Raw genomic sequence first — 6,264 nt, 5'->3', positions numbered from 1 at the left:
CCAATGTGAGTTTGATGTCAATGTGATTGCTAATGTGAAAGAATATCTAGAAGAGGTGGTACCTGTGGCTCAAAGGAGTAGGGCGCCAGCCCCATATACCAGAGGTGGCAGGTTCAAACCCAGCCCCGGCCAAAAAGTGAAAAAAAAAAAAGAATATCTAGGAGAGAAAATAGACATTACAGAAATCTTTTTAATGTCCTCCAAATCACAAAGCCTGGAAGATAAGTATCAACGTTATAACATATTAGACCCTTTTTTTAAAATTAAGAAAAAAGTCACTTTAAAAAATAGAGATTGAATGTGAGAAAAGAGAATATAGTTCTTGGAGCAACGAGGAAGTATTTATATTGAATTTCAACATACAAAAGAACAAAGGAAAGAAAAGGAAGGCTTTTGTGGAAGTGAAGCCAATCCTGTCTACTAACAATTACAGAGAAACCGTTTTTCCTTAGGCACATTTGGGCAATGTGCTGTGCATTTTCAGGCATACAATCTCATCTCATCTTGCCACGCCACTTTGTGAGATCATTAATAATTTCTGCATCTTGCAGAAGAGAATGCTGAGGCTTGAATAAATTGATTTACCCAACGTCGTATTTCTGTAGAACAAGAATTGAAACAGTGACAGTTTGACTACATACCTATTTTCTTGTTTGTTTAAACGTATCTTACGTCAGTGTTAGAACACTTTTTCTGAAAGAATCCCAGAAACCCGTAAGGTAAAGAAAAGAAAACTATGTGTGAATTTTTATTATGAAGAAAACAACCCCAGAGACCAGAAATTTTCATTTAAGCTGAAGAAGTTTGGAAGGAAAAATCTGAACTCCCAGCAAAACTAAAATCTGTAGTAAAAGTGCCAGTACAAATAGGCAGATAACTTGGTGGACATCAGAGATATATGAATCTTTTCTTTATTGTCAGTGCTATAGGTATAAAGATATTGCCAATTATTTATGGTAACAGAATCTTTTCTCTTAATCTCTGTTAAAAAAAAAAAAAGTAATAAGGCAGGTTACAACCAAGCTTATTCTTCCTGTTGAATTCCAAAAGTAGTATGTGAACTCTATGTCCCTCCTTATAAAATTGCTTCATATTTTGTCAGTACAGAGATGGGTGCTTTCATAAATTGACGTTTTGTTGGAGGAACAATGAAATGGAATGTTCTTCCCTTTTTTCAAAGCAGCTGTTTGCAAAATACAGAAAAAATACATCCAGTTACTTGAAGAAAACCTTAGCCTTTTATATACACAATAAAAATGAGTACAAAATGTACATAACATAGACTTCCTTCATGTGTCTACTATTAAATCTTTAAGTCAAAGATTTAAAAATTCATTCATGGGCATAGATCCTAAATTAACACATGGACAAGTATGCAAAGATATAGTGTAAACTTATTATAATAGGGAAAATTTCAAAACAAATATGTATCTAGTAAAGATTTTCAATAAAATGTAGAACATCCATTTAATAGAATACTATATAGATATTAAAAAAGAAAATGTCTTTCTGTTTGCTGACATAGAAAACCCATATTATTTTATATGTAAGAAAAGCAGATCAGATAACATTGTGATATAATGTCACATTTTATAAATACCTGCAAATATTTATAATTGTACACACATCTGCGTATATATTGAAAGGTCTGACATGATGAAATAAAAATCGAACTGTACTTATATATGATGATCCACACCATTTATTTTATTTTATATTGAAAGTAAAGGAGTAAAGAAACAAGAGTGTGGCATGAGCATGGGGAAGCAAATGAAAACCAAGAAGTATGCAACTATGAAGCAAATGCTTAGTCTCAGAGATCAGAGGCTTAAAGAAAAGGATAGACTGAAACCTAAAAAGAGAGAAAAGAAAGATCCAGGACACTAAAGGAAAGAGAAGTCCCCCAACACCCTTCCTGCTTTTTCTTCCAACGTAATACATAACTGGGCCCACCTTACCACATCTTGGTTGATACCAACTTTATCAACTTTTCCATTAAAGTCAAACTGGACTTAGTGCAGTCAATTATGGACCATCTGTATGCCAAGTGCATTCCTTGTATAACTGACTATGGAATGGCTTAAACTGAGAAATTGTGGCAAAAATATTGAGTGGCCCTCAGGATTGCCAAGGATCCGAGATATGAATGATTTCCTGCATACTCAGAGGAACATATGCAGATGACTGCTTAGTGAACAGAGTAACTCAGCACAAGTGTTACATTGTGGTCACAGTTGACCAAGACCTTAGAAGAAGAATCTGGAAAATCCCTGGAGTTTCTATCATGTACGTTTCTAACCACAGATAGGATATTGAACGGATGCCAGATGATTACGGAATCCCTCCGGTCTAATTCTTATAAGACAGTGTTCCTATGCCTTTCTTCAACCAACTTTCTCTGTTAATAGTTTGTTAGACATGTAATCCCATGAATTATTACTCTGTTCACCTGCTTGCTCTATTATGAGCTAGAGGATATGGGTAAATACAGTTACGTTTGGATGCTGTTTTGAAAATATTTTATCTCATCGATAGTCAAAGATGCAAAATTTAGGAAGGATGCTTTATTCTTTTCTTGAGTTCTGTTGCACAATGTGGCAATTATAGTTAATATTAGAGTAATACACATCTCAAAATTGCTAAGAGTACATTTCAAATGTTCTTATCACAAAAATGTTAAGTATTTAAGGTGATAGATATGTTGACTAGTTTGACTTAATTATTCTACATTGTATTCATAGATTGTTCATATATTCTCTTTGTACTCCATATATTTGTACAATTATAAATTTTTAGTTTACAATATAAATAAAATTATTTTGCATCTTTTTGTCTCGAACTTGTGAGCTCAAGCTATCCACCCACCTCAGCCTCCCAGAGTGCTAGGATTACAGGCGTGAGCCACCACACCCGGCCCCTGTTGCTTCTTTTTGTTAAAAAAAATATAAAAATAAAAGTAAATGAGTAACTTTTCAAAATAGTATGTGGCTCCCTAACTACTATAATTTATTTAACTATTAAATTATTTAGTTATCAAATATTTACTAAATATCTTATAGATGCTAGTCTCTGGGATATGGTATGAATTTATATATGAGGAAGAACCTGTAAACAAGAAATACGACAACTATTAATATAATAGGGTATAACATAGGTTTTGATGGCAATGCATGTAGATGAGAACATGAATAAATAGCTCCAATTATATGTAAAGGGGTTAAGAAGCTCTGTGTTGGGCTAAATCTGGAACCACATCAAAAGTAGTTATACAGACAGAAAGGACGTATTTCAGTCACTGATACAATTAGTGCAAAGACTGGCAGGCATGTATAAATATGACACACTTAGGAACATGAAAGTTGTGTGAATAAAATACATTCTGTGACAGCTTTAATGAACATGGAAGTATTTAGATTTGGAAGTTGAGAAAGAGGGCAAGGAAGAAATCTTGACTTCATATGGAAGATAATGAGAACTTAGGGAAAAATTGGAGTAAAAAAACTGGTTATATTTGAAACATAGAAAGAAAACTCAGAGAACAAAAACAAAATGAAAAGCAGGATGTGAATCTCAAGAAGTCACAGAATCTCTGGCCATCTAAAATTAACTTTCATTTTAATAGTCAAATATCTATCATTTGAGTCTGTGGTACTATGGAGAGTTCAGTCTCTGTGACTAAAATGTCTATAATTGTCCAGAGGATGTTTACATAGTTAGGTTATCTCTTAAACCACATCCTCTACCTTCTCTAGGATCATCTTTGTTCTCTTGTACATGTTTTTTTCCCCAAATATTGCTGCTAACAATCCTTCACAATAAAGATATCAGTAAGAAGACAAGACAAAACAGAAAATTTGATGGGTTTTCAAAACAAATGATTCCCTAAAAATAATTTCTGCAGTTTCTAGAATGATGAAGCAACTATAGATAGCTTTTAAATCAGCAATTTTCACAATCTATAATACTTAAGTAATTTAAGAAAGAAATAATAAGGGTTTGAATTAATACAAGGGTAGTGTACATTAACAAGAGAACAAACCTAGTAGATATTAGCATAAAGAAGTAAATAGATTTGGTTAATGGATGCAGGTACAAATGGAGTGGCCTGGATAACTTCCAGGTTTTCTACCAAGCAACTAGGCTGGAAGGGAAGAAGATTTGAGAGATCTTCAACATTGTTGCAAATATTGGTACATGAGTTTAACTATGTGTTTTAAAGTCCCCCCAAAATAAGATCATTCTGGGAAAGCCAATGCCCAGGGCTCTGATATTATAGACAGACTACCAAAAAAGTGAAAATCTTCAGAGTATGGATAAGGAGAGAATAATCATTCACTTAGTTCATGACCTGTCAATCAATTCCATTTACAAATACACAAACACACTGTTAACCCAAACAGTAACCACTGAGAGTCCGTTGTTAAAAAGTAAAGGCGGATGGATAGGTGAAGAAGATAAGTAAGTTATTATGATTCTGTGAGAGCTTTTAGATTCAGATATATGGCATCCATCGCTTCAACCACAGATCAAGAATCTAACTTAGATACTAGAAAAAAAAATTTTACTAGAGAGCCAGTATAAGCAACTGTTTAGGAAATGTGCTAAAATGGACTGCTGCGTAAGTCTGAATGGAGTGTTTTTAGGGACTAATTCTAATTTAGATTTGAATTCAACTCTAAATCTTTGTCTACTCCATAAAAAAAAAAATTAAAAAGGCAATCTGAAATAGGCAGTAAATCTCTCAGAAGAAATTTCCTAGATATTAGGCATTTCAAGATATATATGAAAATCCATGTGTTACTGATGTATACTGTAGTTTCTAGGTTTTAACTATAACATGAAAGACATATTGATGGAAAAGCCACCAATTTTCAGTTCTTCAGACCAAAATTTGGGAGACTGTCCTTGATTTTTTTTGTTTCTTCTACACTCTATATCCAATTCTTCTGGAAATCATATTTGCATCACTTTCAAAATACTTCTAAATCTATTATAACTACTCAGATTGGGGTCACCATCACCTCCTGCCTAAAATCTTGCCCCAGCTTCCTAACTTCTTTTGCCCCTCCCAAGTATACTATGTACTCAACAAGTTAACTAACCAGGAACCTTTTAAAATTTTAGGTCTGGCTCAGCATCTGTAGCACAGTGGTTACGGCACCAGCCACCTACACCGAGGGTGGCGGATTCGAACCTGGCCCAGGCCAGCTAAACAACTGCAACAAAAAAATAGCCAGGCATTGTGGTGGGAGCCTGTAGTCCCAGCTACTTGGAAGGCTGAGGCAAGAGAATCGCTTAAGCCCAAGAGTTTGAGGTTGCTGTGAGCTGTGATGCCATAGCACTCTACAAAGGGTGATGTAGTGAGACTCTGTTTTGACTAGACTTTATTGTTCCTATTTTATTTATTTATTTTATTTTTTCTTTTTATTAAGTCATATACACATAGATCATGAATGCGTTTATGCCTTTGTGGGGTACAATGTGTTGATTTTTTTTTACAATTTGGAGTGCTTACATCAAACTAATTAGTATATCTTTCATCTCATTTACTTAATTATTGTGTTAATAATTTATGTATAAATTATTTATGTTCTATACTCACAGATTTGACTTGTACCCTTGCAATATGTTCCATTGAATTTTAGATCACATCCTGTCCCTTGTTTATTCAAACACTTCAATGGATCCCTATCTCAGATGTCAAAGCTAACCTGTTTAAAACAGCCAGTCCACAAGAGACTAACCAGCCCACGCGGCCATCACAGCTATTCGCCTTACCTCTTGGAATCTACTATAACGATTTCCCTACTCATTAATTTCCACCCATACTGGCCATCCTGCTGTTTCTCAATCACACCAAGCACAGTTTGGCCAAAGGGACTAGTTGTTTCCTTTGTCTTAAACTTTGTTCCCCCAAATGTTCACCTGGTTAACTCTCTCTTCAAATCTTAACTCAATCAGCTTTTTAGTGAGTCTTTACTATAATTATGTTGAAAAATAGTTCCCTCATCCCCGTATCTCCACTTCTGTGTTCATGCTTTTTCTCTTTATCTATAAATTTGTCTCTTTCTAACATACTATATAATTTATTTATTTGTTTGGCCTATTTTTGCCTAGATGTGAATCTCACCCCTTGCCCATATTCCGTGTCTGAATACATACTCCAAGAAATGGAAGTATTTTGTTTTCTTATATATGCCAAGCACTTAGAAAAATACTAGATACATATTTTTGAGTAATGAGAGTCAACTATGACTTTTTCTA

At 34.2% G+C, this 6,264-nt stretch overlaps 1 pseudogene; it reads left to right on the top strand.

The window, feature by feature from the left end:
• Positions 1 to 1,758: 1,758 nt before the first annotated feature.
• LOC128561962 (rRNA-processing protein FCF1 homolog) lies at positions 1,759 to 2,353 on the top strand (annotated as a pseudogene).
• The last annotated feature ends 3,911 nt before the right edge of the window (positions 2,354 to 6,264 follow it).

This window comes from Nycticebus coucang, chromosome 12, assembly GCF_027406575.1.
Source record: "Nycticebus coucang isolate mNycCou1 chromosome 12, mNycCou1.pri, whole genome shotgun sequence".
Lineage (NCBI taxonomy): Eukaryota > Metazoa > Chordata > Mammalia > Primates > Lorisidae > Nycticebus > Nycticebus coucang.
The sequence above is the reverse complement of the archived record's forward strand: the minus strand, read 5'-3'. Positions and strand labels throughout refer to the sequence as shown.